Source organism: Pan paniscus, chromosome 1 (genome assembly GCF_029289425.2).
Source record: "Pan paniscus chromosome 1, NHGRI_mPanPan1-v2.0_pri, whole genome shotgun sequence".
Lineage (NCBI taxonomy): Eukaryota > Metazoa > Chordata > Mammalia > Primates > Hominidae > Pan > Pan paniscus.
The window spans coordinates 155,781,603-155,803,688 of record NC_073249.2 but is presented as its reverse complement, the minus strand read 5'-3'; the positions used below and the strand labels follow the sequence as shown (position 1 = coordinate 155,803,688).

At 37.6% G+C, this 22,086-nt stretch overlaps 1 long non-coding RNA gene across 1 annotated transcript in view; it reads left to right on the top strand.

Annotated features, from left to right (window-relative positions):
• The window catches only part of LOC129398704 (uncharacterized), a 313,771-nt gene that overhangs the window by 631 nt on the left and 291,054 nt on the right, over window positions 1-22,086 (top strand). Inside the window, exon 2 of the long non-coding RNA XR_010113163.1 lies at window positions 9,740-9,780. This is a non-coding gene — a long non-coding RNA (uncharacterized LOC129398704). The remainder of the gene's footprint in view (window positions 1-9,739; window positions 9,781-22,086) is intronic.

Genomic DNA, 22,086 nt, shown 5'->3' with positions numbered 1-22,086 from the left:
ATAAATCACCCCAGCCTGTAAGAAGCAATGGGCACTGGCATTAAGCTGGTCTCCCACCTCTGTAGGTCTTATGCTGGACATAAATCCTGTATTTGTTGTTAAGCCACCCTCTCTTTCTTTAACCCTTGCCTTCCCTTCAAAACCTAACATACATGTATGTTTAATTTTATGAGCTGTGTAAGCATAGTTGATTATGTACTCTTTTTTTGTTCATTATGCTTCTAAATTAATCCTAGGTAGTTGCATGTAGAAGTGTATAGGTGTAATTCTTTTATTTGCACTGATGTGTACTGATACTATTCCGTTTTGTGGTTTTGTGACAGTTTATTCCTCCTGTTTCTCAGGCTTGGTATTACAAACAACACCAGTATGAGCATTCTTATGCATAGATTCTGGTATATAAATGCATTAATTTTTTTTTAGAATACAGCATATACAGTCATGCCTCACTTAATGATAGGGATATGTTCTGAGAAATGCCACTTTCGGCAATTGTGCTGTTGTGTGAACATCATAGAATGTGCTTACACAGGCCTAGCAGGTATAGCCTACTACACACCTAGGCTATATGGTATAGCCTATTGCTCCTAGACTACAAACCTGCATTTAGTACATCTTATTGTACTAAATACTGTAGGCAGTTGTAACGCAGTGGTATTTGTGTATCTAAATATAAAGGTACAGTAAAAATATGGTATTGTAATCTTATGGGACCACCTTTGTATATGTGGTTCATCATTGACTGAAATGTCTTTATGCAAGTATGATTATGTTTAGGAGAGAAATTGTTCAGCTACTCTCTAGTTATGATTGTTGCTTTAAAATCTGTATTATAACATTTTGGTCATCTAGGAGTTAGCAGGTGTTGATTATATTTTCCCTTGCAAGTTGGTCACATTTTTCCAGTTCTTTTATACTGTGTAATTGTGGATTTTATCTAGGACATTTTGAACATTATGTTGCATAGACTGAGTCCTGTTAAAAGCCTTTAGGGAATGTTGATTTTTTTTTGTTTTAGAAGGCAATCGATCCAATTTGGTTCAGGTCAAAAGTTCGGTCTCATCTTCTATGAGTACTGGTTCCATGTCAGCTGGGTTTTCAAAGGCTTTGCTATGTCCTATACCTACAATACTCAGGGATTATTTGGGGATGTTAGCAGTAGTTTAAATTGAAATTCAGTTTTGCTATGCTATTTTGTGTTTGTTCTGCACGTGTTCAGTTTAGGTGTGAACACAGAACTTGTATAGGTTCATACATAGAATTAGGGGATCCTCTTCTCTAGCTCTCTCCTCTTACATTCTTCTCCTTTTGTCTTGCAAGGTCCTCTCACCAGAAATATGAGGTTCCTCTTGGAGTTTTAGCAGCCTGGCATAGCAGCTGACTAGGGCAGATTCTGAGACAAAGCAGTGACAGAAAAGAGAGAGAAAAAATGTGGATTCCCTCTACACTCTTCAGACCACAAAGGCCTCCTTTTCTACTTCCTTTGTCCATAAAAACAGAGCTTCTGTTAGTATTGTAGATATCCAAGCCTAGGGCCTCACTCTTGGGCCAATGCCCAGAGAGAGAGAGAGAGAGAGAGAGAGAGAGAGAGAGAGAGAGAGAAATTAAAAAAAAGAAAGAAAAACCAGGAGAGGGGGAGCTAAGTATTCCCCCGACTAACTTTTGGCTCACAAAAGCCCCCTATCCCCATTCTGGCAAGACATACAGGTTTCTGTCGGTTTTTCCTGTCACCACAGTTTCACTAGGTGTTGGGCCTTAGGTCAAAAGCTGTGAGAAAAGAGGAAAAGCAAACATACAGAACATTTCTCCAGGTTTTCATTCTCCACTCCAATTTACCTGTTTTTGTTTTTGTTTTTCCAGAGTCTTCAGGCAGTTGCTTTTGGTATTTTGTCTTGAGTTTCTCACTGTAATCAATAGGAAAGATAGGTTATTGTGGGCTTTCTATGTCTTGGTTGGTACTGCAAGTCAGGGGAATGCAAATTAAAACCATATGATACCATTATGCATTCATCAAACTGACTAAAATGAAAAATCAGAGAATACTAAGTGTTGGAAAGCATGTAGAGCAACTGTAATTCTCATACATTGCAAAAAGTAATTGATACATCTACTTTGGAAAATGTCGGAATATATTAAATCTGAACATTTTCGTACACTATGACCCTGAAATTCCATTTTTAGGTATATTACCAACAGGAATGCACATAATGTTCACTGAAGATGTATATAGTAATGTTCAGAGCTGTACTATTCAAAATAGCCCAAACTGGAAGCTTCCCAATTGCTTATCAGTGGTAGCCTAGATAAATAAATTGTCATATGTTTACACAGTTGGAATGTGTAATACAGTAGCAAGAATAACAAATTACACTCAGATTATTGAACAGTATTTATTTCACTCACAAATACAGTCTTGAATTGAAAAAAGCAAGACACAAAATGGCATATGCTATATGACTCCATTTACATGAAGTTCAAAAGCAGCCAAACTAATCTTGGATAGTGATCACCCTTGGGAGTAAAGAGGAGATAGTGACTTCATGGGGTCAATAGTAACAATAGATGACAAAGCTGGTAGATGACATGCAGTTAATGCAACAACAGTTAATCAACTGTACTAACTGTAATTAGCAAAATTTTTCTGGGAGAATTACGTGTCAAGAGAAAAATCCTCTATAGTAAGTCTAGGATAATGAACAAAATGCGTGAATACATCTGATAATGACCAGAAGAGGTTATTTGAGTTCAAGGACTTTAGCTGATTTTTCAAAGAGAAATATTCCTACAAAAGAAATTCATTTCAGCTATCCTAATTTGAAAGAAAAATTCTACCCATTCTCTTTATTCTTATTATATGCTCACCAAACAGCCCTCTGATAATTTGTCTTCTCTCCTGAGCACACTTAACCTACTGTGGTGAAATTCCCAGTGAATTTATCCACACAAGTTGTTCATCTGGATTAAGCTCTCTTTATAGATTGAGAAATTGGCACTCTGAAATGCATATCAGTTGTTTATGGGTCCTCTTAATATGTTGGTCCCCAGGAGATTAGCTCTGGTGGAAATGGTAAAGTTGAGTTTCTGAACCTACAAAGCTAAGAATCTGGCTCTAAATATTGCATTAGGGCTCACTCTGCTTGCAAGTAACAAAAATAAAAATAAAATGACTTAAACAACAAAAAGGGGGAGCATATTATAAAGAGAAGGTGGTGTTTGATGGAATGCCAGAGCAGGAATGCAGTTTCAGAAATATCCTAAAAGAAACTATCCTCTATTCAAGCAGCACCCTTTCTCTGTCTCTTTGCTGAATTTGTTCTGCATGTGCATTATTCTTTCCTCAGACTAGCTTTTCTGTTACCTAGTTCAGAAGACTGAAAAAAAAAAAAAGCAATACTGCCCTTAGACCTGGGCAACCAGGGCTCCTAGCCTGGTCCTGCACCTGGCCTTCCTTGAGGTGCCCTAATTCCCCTCGAGTGTCTTGGACCATTCAGCAGGATGGAGCCAAAATGTAGTACTATGTGGGTCCTGAACAGTGGAAGTCCTGAGATGTTCTATTGCTTTTGGTGGTGGGGACCAGCCAGGTCAGCAGGACCTGTTGGGTGGGACAGTCCTAAGCCTAAAGAAAATGTTATTGGCTTCTTTGTTTCTTCCCTTCAGGCCCTCCTGACCATATTGCCCTCTTACCATGCTCAGGGTCCACCAGTGCAGCAGGATCTCTGGTACTAGCACCTGTAGGGTGGCTTAGGGCCAGATGGCCCTGCCAGTTCCTGGAGAGCAACTTGGAGGGCCAAAGCTCCCACTGGCTGGGGCATTATTTCTTTCATGGCATTATTTCTTTCATCGCACAAGTTTGGGCCACCTTAATGATGCTTTTTCAGTGGTTTGAGGGTGATTTTCACTAATATCAGACACAGGATGAGTTCAGTGCTCTGGGCTACCACTGTCCCCCCATGCATCCTTGGTCTGGAGCTGACTGTGTGAGCCAGTATGTGGGCTCTTCCCTGACTGGTCAGACCAAGGAACCACCTCTAGTGGAGAGCACTTGAAAAAGGTATGTGTGTCTGCAGACATCCTTTATCCTGGGGTCTCCTGCCCTCACCCTGCTGCTGGCATTAGGGCAGTCACACCACCCCTCTGCAAGCTCCGTGTCACATATCAGACACTACTTATCATGGCAATGCTTGCCTCCTTTCAGGGCTTTTGAGACTGTAGCAACACAAAGCCAATGGGCCATTTCAATTAATGTCTTTTTTACCTCTAATAAACATGGTGACATTCTCTTCTGGGTTGGTTGTAAGCCTTGATGAACAAGTGATGGACACTGGTTGCCCAAATGGGATGGCTCTTTTCATCTATCCAGGGCCTCTCATCTATCTTCACCACTGATAACTATATATGGAAAGCAGGGCTGCAGCCAACCTTAAAAGAGTCACATTCTAGGGATGCAGTGATTAAGGTCTAGACAATTCAAGAGAGGACATGGTTGAGAGATATGCTATTCTATGTTAATGCAGTAAGTTCTATAAATAAATGCTATTAACACATTCCAAACAATAAATTTAACATGACCACAGTATGAATAATTGTTTGCATTTTCCTGCATTCTCTGTGTGAGACCTGTGTTTGTGGTCATCATGAACAAATACACTAACACCATTTGAGTCATTAGTATCCAGTGTTCACAGGCAGTACAATGGATGTTGAAGCAATATGATTAATGCTGTAATCAGCATTAAATAAATGGCATTATGGAACTGCAGAGGCAAAAAGATCTATACGGTTCCAATTATAATAGGACCTGAAGAGCCATTGCGTTGTGAATGATAATAGTGTTACTACCTTTTCCTTGCAGTGGTAGATATGAAATTGAACAGGAATGGTTTCTTTAGTAATAATTAATACAAATAGGTGACTCCAAGAAACTAGAAAAAATTTTTATGTTCACCGATTGGACAATAAGTAGCTATGTTTCCTTACCTTGACTCTCTTCAGCTTTTCCTTACCTTGACTCTTTAACAGCAAATCACTCCATCTCACATGGGTCCATGACTTTTATAATTATTTTTGTAATCAGATGATTGCTATAGATAGATTCTCTCTCTCCTCGAACATTTCCTCAGGGCTTTTAATATCTACAGGCAACCCTGGACAGAAGATAGTGTTGCTAAAGTGTTCAAGTTTCTATCTCTCTTCCATTCAAGAAATTCCCACCTGGAGCCTCTTAGCCCCATCTTCAAATTTCCAGACTCTAGTTGCTCTGGCTTGAGTCAGGTGTGCACCTCTATCCAATCAGCTATGTCAGTTTTTCAGGATCATGGTGTAATGTATAGACCTGACTGCTAGGAGGCACTCCTGTGGGACAAGGGGAGTAAAGGGTAGTTTACTCCCAGTTTTCCCCAGAGAAAAGAAAAAGCAGTTGGTTCTTGTATTGGTTTTCTAGTGCCAAGTAACAAATTACCACAACCTTAGAAGCTTAAAGTAACATGTATTTGTTATCTCTCAGTTTCTGTGGATGAGAAGTCTGGGCAGAGCTTAATTGGATTATCTGCTTAGGGTCTCACTAGGCAGCAATCAAGGTGCCAAGTGGAGCTGCAATTTCATCTGAAGCTTTTAGGCATATTCAGGTTGTTAGTGGAATTTAGTTCCCTGCAACTTTACATCAGAGGTCCCTATTTTCTTGGGAGATGTTGGCCAGGGGGTTCTCTCAGCTTCTAGAGAGTGCCCTTAGGTCCTAATTACATGGCCGTCTCAAAACGGAGTTTACTTCTCCAAAGCCAGCAGGAGAATTTCTCTCCAGTTGGCTGCTGCTGCTGCCACTACCATTACTACTATATACTACTACTATAACTATTACTGCTATAAAGTCTTGTATAATATAATGTAATCAGAGGAGAAATGGTTCCGTCCCCTTTGCCATATAACATAAACTAATCAAAGGAGTGCCATCTCATTGTATTCACAGGTCCTGCCCACACTCACAGAGAGGGTATAATACAGGGCATGTACACCAGGACACAGAAATCTTGGGAGCCATCTTGAAATTCTGCCAACCATGGCTTCTGAATAGGCAAATACTCCAAAGGCCACTACAGTTGTTGCTTTCTCAAATCATTGAGACATCCTTAAACTGATGGTCTATCTTTTTCTCTTTAACTTTATTTTAAGAATGGCATAGTTTATGGGATGTATGTGAGTATTCATGGACACTCAAGTCTCACATACCCCAAATATACATCTCTAAGAATATTTTGTCACACAGATTTCTTTCAAATTTAAAATAAATGTGCTGAAAGAAATGACAAGACGTTATTAAACATTGTTTACTTAGTACGTGTTATAATTTGACATTCTTAGAAATTCACTACATTAAAAAATGTGAATACATGCGCGCGCACACACACACACACACACAACAACAACAACAACTCTCCTACAACTTAAATGCTCTTTTCATTCTGTAGAAACCATTAATAGGAAATTTTTGCCAGTTGGTGTTTCAGAGTCCTTTATAAATTAATTATAGTATTTACCAGCCATGTGGGAGTGAGAAGTCTAATTAGGTCAAGGAGGCTGGCCCTGCTGGAGACTGAGGGCAAAAGCATATATACGGTGTCAGTCGCAAATCTACTGCAGTTCTTTCTTGAGCACATATGTTTAAATAAAAAACTGGAACAATTCAAATACTGCATACAAAGTTATGAGAAAAATCATATCACAATTAGAATAAAAGCAGGTTGAAGTTTGCCATCTATCTATAGCAAAAATAAAATGTTTTTACTGACGAAGGATTTCACACACCTGTGCCATGCCACAGCAGGTATGGCATGTTCAATGCTGACAACACACTCATTTATTTATTTGTCCATTCATTCATTGACTTACCCACTCAACAGGTACAGGACTAGATATTGCAGCTATAAAGAAGATTATGTCACAGTCTCTTTGTTTAAGGAGCGCACAGAGTGCCGGTGCATATGGATGTGTAAATAGTGAGAAAACTGTGTTGTAAGTATAGTATAGGTATAATCAGAGGATATTATGGGTGTTCCCAGGAAGAATGACTCCCTCAGTTCATGGGTGGGGAAGGGAAATGCATTAAGGATACTTCATCACAAGTAACAGAAACCAAAGCTGGTTAAACTTTATCCTTAAAGGACTGGGATAAGAGCGAGGCAAATAACACACACAGGGCATGACATTTAAGGAGGCAGTCTCAGGTGCTGAGCCTGGAGTTATCACTTGAGAATGAGCGCCTCCTTAAATGTTGAACCCTAGGCATCTGGCTCACCCTAGTCCCCATCCTGTTATTCCTTCAGTCTTACCTTCTTCAAAAACTCTCATCCCTCACAGTGAAAAACAGTTGAAAAACTGTTTACATCCTAGTGTAAATAACTAAAAACAGTTTAAAGTGTCCCTTTTTTTTTTTTTTTTTTGAGACAGAGTCTGGCTGGAGTGCAATGGCACGATCTCGGCTCACTGCAACCTCCACCTCTCCACTTCCTGGGGTCAAGCGATTCTTCTGCTTCAGCCTCCCGAGTAGCTGGGGTTATAGGCATGCACCGCTACTCCCAGCTAATTTTTGTATTTTTAGTAGAGATGGGGTTTCACCACGTTGGCCAAGCTTGTCTGGAACTCCTGATCTCAAGCGATGCACCCATCTTGGCTTCCCAAAATGCTAGGATTACAGGCGTGAGCCACCGCACCCTGCCTAAAGTTTACATTCTTATAAAGGGATTTTCAGTTAAATCAAGTATTAAACCATGAATGAAAAACTCAAATGTTTACAGGGTTCAGGCAGTAACATAAATCAATGAAGCAGGCCTGTGTAAAACACTAGGGAATGAGGGAGAATGTGACGAGCTGTTCAAAGCCTTTCAAATTCAACCTAAACATAAATGTTGTCTTGACCAAATAAAAAATTCTTTTGGATTATCAGGTCAGTAGGATAGTTGTTTGTGTACCCTGCCTGTTAAAGAAATTCATTTGCTATGTTAGAACTTTAGATTTCTGTAAGAAAATGGTTATGAGGACATAAGCCTAGATGGAAAACCCTTGGGATATTCTTTCTCCTCTTAAGGGTTCATTGTGAGGCCCTACTCAGCATTCTTTTGGATTTCTTTCCTGCGGGCTCCAAGATTTGGCATAGTTGTTTCCATTCTTTGCTGTCACTATTTGTTCTTTTGCTGTGATCTATGAGTCACAGAACATAGCTGAAGAGTTTTTCACAGTTAGAAACCAGAGAGAAATAGACAAAGTTTAGGAACAGGAAAGTTATAGCATCATTAGAACTCTTAAAAGTCTCTTGTCTGGACGGGAACAGTATGATAAACAAGAGCACTTGCAGTTTATATCTACTCAACGTGCTTTTCTATCGCCATCTCACAGTCCAGGTGCTTCTGGGGGCCTGTCAATCATGGTTCTTCCTTTACCCCCGAGCACAGTTTGAGATTCTTGTCTCAAGATGTTCAGTCAGAATGTCCAGTCTCCTGATGGGGGGAAGGAGTAAAGCAGCTAGCCCTGTGGACCATTAACTTCCTTTCCTATGGGGGCACCACTAGGAAAAAGAAAGGAAGGCAGGTAATCTGTTCTAATCTCCTTTCTGACTAGACACCCTAATAAATAGAATAATGATTTTAGACAGAAGGAGATCTTTCTACAGAAAGCCCTTAGCAGGATCTCCCTGGATAAGGATTACTTCTAGTAAATAAATCTGGAATCTATTGATTTATGGGGACATGGATGGCTTCTCTGGAGAATGTCTTGTAATGGCATGCCATTTTATAACATTCTGAGGTATAAAATGGAGATGTATTATAAATTACACGCCTCTACTCTGTAAGGTAATAATCAGCAAAACTACGTACAGAGACCTAGTCAATCACTCTGGGTCAGTGGATAGGAAGCATCTGGCAAAGCCACACAGAATGTCCCAGACTTTCTCTGCTCTGTCTTTGCCTCTTGATTGCCTGTACTCCTGAAATTATTAGGAAAGCTTGATGCTATTTCTGATTTTTGTGAGTCCTTTTCGAGCATCAAATTCTGTGTGTTAGCTCACCTAATCATGGTGATTGTCTGAAAACTGAATATATGAACCAGGCAAGGCCAATCAGAATATTCCCGAGGATTCATTTAGGATTATTGGGAAAGAGAAGTTTTTTCTTCATTAGAGTTGCTGATCTGGTATATGTGAATGTGAGACCCACCTATATATAGAGAGTTTACCCACAAAAGGAAGTCAAGTAGATACAATAAGAGCTGATAGATGGAGAGAATTAAAGAGAAAGAAGTGGGGCGAGGGAAAAAAGTGAACTCTGAATATAGCATTTGTATCCCTGAATATAGCTCTATCTGAGGCATGCTTATCTCTTGGACTTCCCAGTCACCTGAGTCATGTCAGCACACTTTCTTTTGGCTTAAGCTACATTGCACTGGGGTTCTGTCACCTGCAACTAAAAATTCTGATTAATATGATAGCTTGAATTCGGCATGAGCCAGACTGGGAGGACCTGGGAACTCAGGACCAGGCAAACCCACTAGGAAGGAGTAGTACTCAAAGAAAAATATCAGATGTGAAACAAGGAATACATATATCATAAAGCTATTTTGAACTTCCACTTGTGATTCAGACATAAACGTTAACAGAATTTTAAATAAAATTGCAACTATTATAACAATTTTAAGCACCTTATTTTATGTATTTATGAAAGAATGTTCTTCTGTCTTTTTATTCTTTTCCTAGTTTTGCCCTGTGTATGACCTCGTTTGGAGCCATGAAACCAGGTAACATAAAGTGTTTTGTAGCTTTGGCTTTGATTTAGGAAGCAAAACTTCTTCTTAGCAATTATCCTTTTATGTTGCAATTACCTATTTGTTTTTATGTATCTCCAATTCTTCGCAGAATAAAATAAACGTTATTCTCACTACCCAAGCACCTGGAACAAGGTTAATGCTCGATGTTTGTAGGATAAATGAAGAGAGGAATTTTATTTTTACCATTATTGAAACTATGCTTAAGCCTGACCAATGTGAAACTGTGCAGGCTTGATTCCTTCTTACTCTTTACCAAATGTGCATAATTATTTTACTTGGTATGCAACAAAATGTTTGATTGTGATGAATGCTATTATAGTTAAGGCGTGTTGCAAACATTTGCTGCAATAAACAAGGAATGACTATTCTAAATTGTTTCAAAGTCTAGAGTAGTGGATAAAATCATGAGTCTGGAACTAGATTTCTTGCACTGCTTTCTGCTAGCCTTGCGACTTTGGTCAAGGTGCTACCTTTCTTTTTCCTCACCTGTATAATAGTGATAACAATGCATTATATTGTTGTTGTCAGTATTAAATATGTACTATGTTTAAAACTCTTCTCATGAAGAGTATCTAGCATGTGATATGTGTAATGTGTTTACTGTGATTCTTCTTCTTATTGTTATTCTCCAAAATTCAGTTTTATCAAAGTAAGATGGGGAAAATATTACATATATGTGTGTATTTCTAATGGATAATACATGTAAAATGCCTGACAATAAATACACAATTACCAATTTTCAGAAACAAAACAATAATATAGCCCATCTAATACTGAAGTATACACACACACACACACACACACACACACACACACACTCATAAACAGCATAATGTTGAAGTTGACAGGTACAGGCATTGAAACCAGTTTGCTCGGGTCAAATCCAGACTCTATTGCATATTATTTGTGTAATGTTGGGCAGGTTACTTAGCTTCTTGGAGTCACCTCTAATAAAATGAGGACAGTGGTAACATGTATTCCATAATGTGGTCTTGAGAATTAATTGTGTCAATTTTTCTAAAGTAATAAAGGCAATGCCAGGAAAATATTAAGTAGTCAATAAGTGTTAGCTCTTATTATCACTTTGAGCTTCAGTCACATTCAGTGATGACAATGAGGACAACGGTATTTACCTTACCAGGCTGCTGTGTAGATAAAGTGTGATAGCGCCCATGAAAATGTCTAGTAAATATGGGCAGCTGAAGCAGGAGAATCGCTTGAACCTGGGAGACGGAGGTTGCAGTGAGTCGAGATCTTGTCACTGCCCTCCAGCCTGGGTGACAGAGTAAGACTCTGTCTCAAAAAAAAAAAAAGTCTAGTAAATAGTACTCAATAAATGCCAATTTTCTCCATTTTTTATTTTATTATTATTATTTTTATTTTTTGAGACAGAGTTTCGCTCTTTTTGACCAAGCTGGAGTGCAATGGCGTGATTTCGGCTTGCTGCAATCTCTGCCTCCCAGGTTCAAGTGATTCTCCTGCCTCAGCCTTCTGAGTAGTTGGGATTACAGGTGCGCACCACCACGCCCGTCTAATTTTTTGTATTTTTAGTAGAAATGGTTTCACCATGTTAGCCAGGCTGGTCTCGAACTCCTGACCTCAGGTAATCTGCCCGCCTTGGTCTCCCAAAGTGCTGGGATTACAGGTGTGAGCCACTGCACCCAGCCAAATATCAATTGCATTTCCATGTGTGAATATAGGACAGAGAAGATAGATTAGGTGGAATTTTATCAGTGACACATATTATACATTGTTATCAAGTAAATATTATCAGTCAGCGTATTAGCTGTTCTTTTCTTATAAAAGTAGACTGTGCCACAGATACCTTATTTTGTTAATTCTTTTGATTCTGGTCATAGATAAATGGTGATTTACTCTATTCAAAGAAGGATAGAAAAGTAGGCTTGCATTTTAGGTTTCTTGTGGCATACACTGGTGTGCAATCTGCTAGAACTGAAGGAGGATGTTATTAATCAAAAGGTGCACAAGGAGGGAAAGGACTTCATTATGCTGTTTTGCTTCCACAACTTGCACCTGGAGCTTCTTAATGAATGTGCCCTTTGGAGACAGGTGGCACTCTGAAAAGTGTAAGCCTCTCTAAACCTCTTCTTGTCTCAAATTGACACGTCCTCATGACACTATGAATAATCAATCTAATTCTTAAATGATGTGAATGACTTTGGTTGGACTATAATTAGTTGAAGCAATTTTTTCTCCTGGTCATTAGAAGCACACATTGCTAGAACTAGGGAAAGAAAGAAAGTCAGGAAATGGCTGGGAAAAAAAGTCATGTATTCCTTGAAAAATACAAATTTATAGATGATATTGTGTACTGGGTGAACAAATCCAGTAGATGGCAGTTTAGTAACATACAATATCCTTCTATCATGGGGAATTCATGTTTAGCAGTCATCTTTTCTTAGAATATATATGAAAATATATATCTTAAATGTTATCTGTTTATTGCAATATTTTGTGGAAAAGTTATCATCTACCACCTCTGTGGGTGCTCTCTGCTGGCTAAGAGAAGCAAAGTTGTTATAAACTTGTCAAATAACAAACAATATAAGGTGTGTTGGAATTTTCCAGGATTTTTCCATCATATTTTATTACCTCCCATTCATTTGAAGCACATATAGATATCTATGATATTTGAAGAAATAAAGGATTTGGCAATGTTTTTTAAGAAAAATAGCACTATAACCAACAATTGATTCCTCTGAAAAGCTGGCTATAATTTTTAGCATTTCATGCATAATTTATTTAATTGTTAGCTAAGATATTTAGTAAGCTAAGAGAATTATGGAAAGGGAGCAGAGTATATATAGATTATCAGAATGAGAAGGTAATATATCTGAGAATTTTTGAATGTTAAAAGGAGAAAAAAAGAGCCCAACCTTCCCTGAGATATAAACTCAAAGATTGCATCACTTCTTACATGGGATTCAACAAAAAGTCCAGGCATTAGGAAAATTCTGATTCCAGAACAGAAAGCTAGCAGTACGTTCTAAGATAGAAGTAAACCATTACACACATTGCATTGGTTTAATTGAGCATACATTATATCCTTCAGTAAGAAATTTCTGCCATGGTGCACTATTTTCTTGGGCACCAGGGCCTGACAGCTTTCTCACACAAGTCAGCAGTTGAAAGTGATACAATTTTGACGTGAAATGTGCTTATACTTTGAAAGCAATTAAGCAAGCCTTGTTTGCTTATAATTTTCTAATAAAATAAAAGACCTTATGTGGAAAGCAATTTTAAAAACACATCATAACATTTTAAGTATGTAGGTCTTGCAACATTTGTTCCAATTTTCTAGTGACAGACACAGAGTAATAAGATTTCCCTAACAGATGCTTAGTGCTGGGTACTCACATGTCACTCAAGCTGACAAGGTTTCAGAAAAAAACACTTTCTTCACCATGTTACCATTTTGAAAGATCAGCTATTGCATATAATTTAATTTTGTTTAATTGAAAGGTATAAAATTCACAAAATACAGTTTATAAAAGTTAATGTAATGAATAAATTGGGAATATACCTTAAACAACCCACTAGATCCTATCTACAAATTTAGTCTGTCTCAGACAAGACTTTAATCCTATATGCCTGAAGAAGAGCATTAGCTCAGTTCACAATAAGATTATAGAATTTTAAAGCTGGGAAAAATACATGTAGATAATCTACTTCTTTCAATGCCCAGTTTTAATGATTTACTTTTTATATATACCTGAAAAATTGGACTTATACCTGAAAAATCTGAACTTAATTAATATACAGTAGGCACCATTAAAGTTACATAGATTATTTATTCAATCTTTCAACCAACATTTATCAAGCATCTTACATATACTGACTAGTATTTCCGAGGAACTGTATTATGGACTTTTAATGCAAGAGTAAATAGTTCACTATCCTTGCCTCTGAGGAAGTGCTCAGAGTCTAGCTGGGAAGATAGACAAGTAAATTAATAACTATACTATAGTGTGATAAAGCCTAGACAGGTTTGTATACAGCCCTGTGGGAAAACAGATGAGGGTGCAACCTATGTCACCTGGGGGTTTTGGGAAGATAACAGAAAGGAAATCACATTCGAGCTGGGTCTTGGAGTTTGAGCAGGAATTCTCAGGGGGAAAAGTAGGGGTGAGGATTTAGTAAAGGAAATAGACATGAAGGCAGAAGAATATGTTCACAGAATGACATCTTTAAATACAAGGAATGGTGGGAAATGAGGTAGAGTGGCCCTGGAAAGGTAGTTCAGATGCACACGTATGTTTATTGCGGCATTATTCACAATAGCAAAGACTTGGAACCAACCCAAATGTCCAACAATGATAGACTGGATTAAGAAAATGTGGCACATATACACCATGGAATACTATGCAGCCATAAAAAATGATGAGTTCATATCCTTTGTAGGGACATGGATGAAATTGGAAACCATCATTCTCAGTAAACTATCGCAAGAACAAAAAACCAAACACCGCATATTCTCACTCATAGGTGGGAATTGAACAATGAGATCACATGGACACAGGAAGGGGAATATCACACTCTGGGGACTGTGGTGGGGAGGGGGGAGGGGGGAGGGATAGCATTGGGAGATATACCTAATGCTAGATGACGAGTTAGTGGGTGCAGCGCACCAGCATGGCACATGTGTACATATGTAACTAACCTGCACAATGTGCACATGTACCCTAAAACTTAAAGTATAATTAAAAAAAAAAAAAGAAAGAAAAAAATGAAAAAAAAAAAAGAAAGGTAGTTCAGAGAAAGACTGCAAAAATCAGATGCTAGAGAGTTTGGCTAGAGAGTTAGGAAACAGGGAGCTACTAAAAAAAAATTGAAAATGAAGAAAAAGGATATGATCAGATTTATATTTTTAAAAACATTATCTCTGGCAATGGTGTGAAAGATGGGTTAGACAAAGTCAAGAATAGTCTGACTGAAATATGTTCAGGTCTATACTAGCACAGTGGAAGTGACAATGGACAAACGCACATATTAAGGTACACTTTAGAAATGGAAGTAACAGAATTTGGCGATCAGTTGCTTGGAAGAGGTGGGTGCTAAGGGAAAGGGAGAAGGTAAGAATGGCTTCAAGAGATCTAGTTGGTATGATTAGTTTTGAGGGTTTGGATAAGCATTTATTTAATCCTCTTCACAAGCTTTTGAAGATTCTAACAGGTGAGAAAAATGAATCTCTGAAAAGTTAAGTAATTTGCCAAGGTTACTGCGTTGGACTGAATTGTGTGCCCCCAAAATTCATATGTTGAAACCCTAACTCTCAATGTAATGACATTTGGAGATGGGGCTTTTCAGAGGTAAATAGGTTTAGATAAGGTCATAAAGTACTCATGATGGCACTAGTACCCTTATAAGAAGAGACCAGAGAAGTAGCTCTGTGTGAGAACACAGCAAGAAGGCAGCTTCTGCAAGCCACAAAGAAGGCCCTCACCAGAAACTGAACGTGGTAGAACTCTGATCTTGGACTTCTTAGCCTCCAGAACTGAGAGAAATCAATGTCTGTTGTTTAAGTGACCCAACTTCTGGTATTTTGTTACAGCAGCCTGAGCAGTCTAGAATTACCATACAGTTAGTAATTTAGGAAGGCCAGATTTGAGCACATTCTGTTTCATTAATTCCAGAATCCAAGCTCTTAACCTGTTTCTTTCTACACTCATGGAGTGGCCAGTATGCCATTTACTGGACTAGGAAATATGGGAGGAAAAAAACATGTTTTGGATATCAGATAATCAGTTCGTTTCTTAACATCTTGAGTTTTACATAAGTGGTAGGCAAAACACTGGAGACATTCAGAAGAGAATTGTAAATAATAGTTCTGACGCTCATAAAAGAAATGGAGTCAGAAAGTTCAGCAGTAGGAGATACCAGTAATGATCGAAGCCGTGGGAGTGGCTCACATGGCCCAGAGAAGAGATGTAGAGTGAGAATGGCAGAGGACTGTGTAGAAAGCTTTCAGTGGCAGTGGAACGAAAGGGGTCGCTGGAGGAGACTGAAAAGGTGTACTCAGATGACTTAAAGGAAAACTTCCTTTAGTTAAAGTACAACTTCCACGTAAGTCTGTGAAATGGAGACTGACTTTTTCTCCCTTGAACATGCATTGGGGAGAAGGTTGAAACTGCATATTCTTAATGGTTTACTATTACTTTAAGAGCCTTTTCTTCACTGGAAAGCTGTCACTCACAGCTTCTCTTTTTACGAAGTTCACAATCTCTTCCCATTGGATTTCACCATATTCCATTCCACACAAATTTTGTAATTGTAGTAGGCCACAAGTCCACCTCCTTGATGATTCTACCACCCCACCTGAATTCCTAGACTATCCTTAAGCCAACTTCACTTCCAACATGTTTCCGTGTCAATCAGGGAACTGCTCCTTTTATGAAATAAGCCATAAAATTCTTATGACTGAACCTCATAGCTCTCTCTTTCTACCTTCCTCTAACTCAATCCATATTTAATGTAGTTCAAGTCAATTATTAAATACTTATTGTATGTTGTGTGCTAGGACTTAGAATACAGACTCACACAACAGACACATATATGCGCACACATAGTGTAAACATACCCTAGCACTGAAACATTGTTTCATCTCACAGAATAGGAAGGGAGCAGGTATGTAAAAACAATTTTGCAATCCTAGTGTGATAATTAAAATAATACAGGTATATTATAGATGCAGTAGTATGATACAGTGGAAAGTTTGAACAGTTACACTTAAGTTGAAAATGGGAGAGATATCATTTATCTAGAAATGAATAACTAAACCCTAAAACATAGTGGCTTAAAATGGAAATGATTCCTTATTTCCCATAATTCTGTGGGTTGACTGGGCTCCACCTCCATTCGTCTGGTGGTTGGGATGAACAGGAGTGGCCAAGAAGATCTCACTCATATGTCTGAGGTATAGTTGCTATATGCAATCTCTCCTCTCTATGATTTTCTGTCTGCATGGTATCTCATACTCCAGGCAAGATAGCCTGAACTTCTTCGCAATATGGCAGTTGGGTTAGGCCGGAACTGGAATAGTGTCAGTTCTACAGCATTCTGTTTGTTTGCCCAGAATCAAGGGGTTTTTTGGTGGGAGTAATGGCATGACTGTATAAGGGTGGAAGGAAATTTTGGCGGCCATTTTTTTTTCATACTAAGTACTACACGTGACTTTAATAAGAAAGATGCTTGAAGTGGGTCTTGAAAACTGAGAAGTTCATTAGTGAATAGAGGACAGGAAGTTTAGGAGAAGAAGAGGAGCCCTTTGAAAGAACAGCAGTAACATGAAGACAGAAAGCATCATATTTGGTCTGCCTGACAGGACATACAGAATGCCTGGAGGCATTTGGGAAAAGGAATTAGAAATGAGCTTGAGAGGCAGGCAAGATTATAAACAATCTTGTATGTTTTAAGAAGTAATGGCACTTTATCATCCAGGCTGCAGAATACCCAGAGGGGTTTCATTCAGGGGAATGACTGCTCTTCACTCTCATTGATTCTTCTGTACTTTGTCAGTTTCGTATGTTCTTGATCAATAAGACTTCTCTGGCTTCATTTCCTTATTCACTCCAGCTGACAATCCATGGTCATTCAGTTAAACCTCTCTCTCACTGACGCTCTTATTTCCCAACACTCTCACGACCTTCTTCTCATTCCATTATTCCTAATCCTCGATTCTAGAATAACCCAACCATCTGTTTGTTCTGATCCTGAAACCAGGCACTGAATACTCCTGGAGCAAATCACATAACCATATTGATTGTCTGTCTGCCTTATACATTTATGATTTCTGACATCTGTTGGACTCTTAATCTTTTTCTAGGAAATCTTTACAGATACTTACCTATTTCCTATGACGCTTTCTTTTTTAAATTTTTACAGCTTTTTATACTTTGTACTTAATGCTGCACTCTTTATTCTTCGCAGATTACCTTCCCTACTTCACAGAGGAAATAGTTGTTACAGTCAGGAAAATTTTCCTTTATAACTTCTTCCTGGAGTTCATCTATTCTTTTCATTCTGGATGATCCTCTTTCTTTCCTTCCAGATTCCTATCATTCTGGACTTATTCTACTTCTCCTGCAACTCTAAATTGATTTACAGTTCTTATCCATCCTTATTTTCTTTCCTCCTTCAACATAGTCATTCTTCCTTTTTTACCCCTTTACTCTTGCCTTTGACCTCAAACCTTCTCCCTCTTGCAAGTTCTTGCTTTAATAATGATCTACTTTTTTACTTGCTTTTCCATTCTCTTTCTACAACTTCCTCCTCAGCCATGCTTCTACCACAATCAATATTCTCTCATTGTACCCCCTGCTTATTGTTTATTTTATATTTATTCCTTGGTAACCTGAAGCTAGGCTTGTCTCGATTGAACACCAGGCAAAGTTTTTGACATATAGTATGAAAGTAATAAATATGTATTAATGATCAATTTCTAATTTCCAATATTATAATCTCTTTTAAGTTCTCATATTATAGTGAGAAGATGGGGAAAAGGTCCCAGTTTAAGGTCCTGTCTTTGGATCAGTGGGAGCTTGCTAAACCATAGTTGCAACTGGACATAATGGCTGAGATTCTGTATTCTATAGATCTTTTCCAAAATCAATCTTATTCCATTTGCATTTAGGTTTGTTGGAACCTGTACTGTAGCAGTTGGTAAATATATTGAATATTACCATTATCTCTCTCTCTTTCCATACATATATGTATGCGTGTGTGCACTCTGGAAATTGTATCATTATATAAAAATGATTATTATTCCTGGTTGAAGTGTGGTGCCCATTTAACACATGATAATCACAGATTTTTAGAGCAAAAAATCTTTCTCATATGCTAGACAGATTTACAAAGGCAGAAATCATGGTTTCCTGGCATATAGAAGGTAACAAATATGTTTTTGTGGAATGAATGGATGAATGTTCTTTATGTGTAACACAGGAAAAAATTTCTAGATGAGCATAGAACATATTTATGAAATTTAAATCAAATATAATATCTATTGTTAGGGCTTAGAATGTTCAGACACTGTAAGTGACTATTGTACTACTGTTATTGAAAGAAAAAAACACTCATCAGTATAGCAATTCACAGAGCTTGTTTTTTCTTGTAAATTTCATTTGTTAAGAGCGTTGTTTTAGATGCAGTCTCTCTATGGAAACATGTATAAACTCATGAGGAGTTTGAACATAAAGTACGGCTATAAAACTAGGTACTTATTTTCCTTCAATGTATCTAACTTTTATCTTACAGACTGTGAGCTCATTTAATAGCATCAAGTGAAGGAGACTGGTATAACATCCCCTCTGCTGCATACCTTTGGGACTTTCCTGTATAATGTTGATGCTCAGTCTCAGCCAACCTGACAATAAAATGATCCACTTATCCAACACAAGCAGGCAGAGGAGGAGATACTACATCTTTTCACGCTGCGTCCCACTCCCAGAGCCAGTCCAATGCTTCCTTTGGGCTGAGCACACACACACAGAAACCCCTTCATCAACAATTTTTCATGTTTTCTGTTAAATTGGGTTTACTCTTCTTACGTGAATTTTCCCCTAGATACTTTTACCAAATAACACAGAAAGTATTTGAGGTGAACTAAAACTTTTTAATAATAAACTTTGTGGTTATAAAACCCAAGGAAGACAAGACTACTGAGGCAGTTAGAAGAAATTGCTGAAGCCAAGAATAAAAAAAGATATATGTTAGTCTAAATCTTAAAATGAAACTTTTCAAAGAACCAATATTGTCTAATTGGAAACTTTTATACATTCCTTGGGAGTCTACTTCATAAAGTAATTATTTTAGCCACTAACACATTTTTTACCATTGTGTAAAGTTTTTACTTTCTTAATTCCTCTACTCTCTGGCACTTCTGTTTTTAAAAATAACACAGAAAGCAATTGTCTTTTGCATTAGATATCTTACTTTTAACTGAAACTCATGTAAACCCTATTAAAGTTGCTTACTTAGGTATTTTTATTTTTTACTGAAAATAAATGCTTTCTTTTGGGACCATGTTTTGTTGTCAAGGTGCAATTCTAGAATTACCAGGCAGATTTGAGAGCAATCCTAATTGAATTAAAAATTCTAACTATGTTTTGTTATTATAGATTATAGCTTAATTATTTGCAGGAAACCAAGGTGCCTGTTGTCCTAAGATATTCTATCAACTTTTAAAAATACCTAACTCTAACAATCTTCTGTTTTAACGCCTTCATTTTCTATAATTCTATTATTAAAATAAAAATATGTTGTTGACAGGCTTTTAACATATATATCAAAGACAATATGTAGAATTCTAACTAAAAAAAATAGGACCAGGGCAGAAAGATTTTGAGGGAAAATAGTGGCAGAAAGACTCAGAAAAGAATATTCAATGAAAAACTCTGCTTTGCTCTAGGTGGTATAAGGACTGGGCCCTTTGTCAGTTAACAGTCTTTCTGTACAATATTCAGAAAATCCAGCTGAAAAGATCTAAAACCAAAAGGGAATTTATTGCCTCTCATAACTGATACTCATAGCCTATATGCCAGTTATCAAGTTATTGCCTCTTGGCTCCAAATTCACCCTTCAATATATATTCTATGATAATAGACAATTCCTTTTAGTATTTCTCCTTTAAAGTGAGACCTATGTTAACCTTTCTCAGCAGAGGATGCTGATTTCAGGAAAAAGGTGTCAGGCTGCCTGCCATCCCTTAAGGCAGTAGTGTGGGTATAAGGACATCTGTTGAAGCTTTGCCTCAGTCATGTGCCAAGAACATAGGCCTTTGGCAACCTTGCAGAGTAGATCCTGCAATAACCTTCTTGCTTTGCCCTTGACATGGAAATTTGCATACGCATATCCTCTTGGCTCTGTTTCTTTAGAGAACTCGAATACAGCAATCAACAGATGTCACTATTGACCTCTGAAAATAAAGGAGGAAGAGGAGAAAGACAGTGTGGAGGTGTGATTGGACAAAGGCATGATCCTTGGAGGAAAGGTAGAGAAGGATCAACTTCTTATTTCACAATTTTGTCTTGGGCAGGTAGTATATTTACTAATTCTAGACTTTCAGTCTATTTCTCTCTCACTTTTGGGGTGTAGTAAGGTACAACATATTATATAACTTTCCACCACTCATCTACTGATTTGTTGGCCAGAACCAAGAGGACACTGGAGGACTTACCAACATTTATTCATGGGCTGGGATGAAACTTGATCCAAGGGCCCCTCAGAGGTGTATAATAATTATAGATGTTTATAAATAATTGAGTCAATGGCTTATTTGCTTGTTTATTTATTCACAGACTCATTCAATTATCCACTTAGCACCAGGTACAGCTAATCTGTGAAGTAAGGAAAAGAATTTCAAGATATGTAGTATATAGTTCCCGGCTCTCCAATAATTTATATACCTGTTACATAATAAAACAAATGAACTTATTTTTAATTCAGGGGTAATTAAAATCAAATTGATGAGAGAGGTTCAAATGATCGTTGCAACTCAGAAAATGGAGAAAGAACATTTGCTGAAATGAGGGAAGGCTACATAAAAGAGGTATAGTTGAGCTCTGAAAAATGGTTGGGATTTTGATATGAAGAGACAGAAGATGACTTCTAGTTAGAAACAGCAAAAGCAAAAGAACAGGGTTAAAAAATAATACAACCTTGTTTGAGATGCATGAATAAAGCAACATAGTTGGAATAAAATATTTAGGGAGGCAACTTGAAGGTGAGGTTGGAGTAACACATTGGGAAATAATCATGGTCAACCTTAAAGGCCAAACTAAGAACTTACATATTTTTTAAAGTGCAGAAAAGTGCATAAAAGATAAGTGTCCATTTCATAGATTATTACAAAGTTAATGCTCCTATGAAATCACTACCCAGATCACAAAATAAAACATTTCCAACATATCAGAAAGCCCATTCAGCCCTTTCAAAGAACATACCTTTTTTTCTCTCTCAAGGAAACTCCACTGACCTCTAACACCATAGACCAGGAGTGACTATTTTTTAATTCTATATACCTGTCATTACATAAAATATATTATTTTATGTCTAACTTCTTTCACCTAACAATGTTGATGAGACTCATACATGCTGTTGAATGTATCTGTGGCTCACTTATTTTCATTGTTTGATGATATTCTAGTATATAAATATACCACAATTTATCCAAGTGACTGTTATTTTGTAGAATTTAAAGATTATAATAAGGGTGATCAAATATACTTGAGCTTAAGTAACTGCCAAGAATGGTAGAGT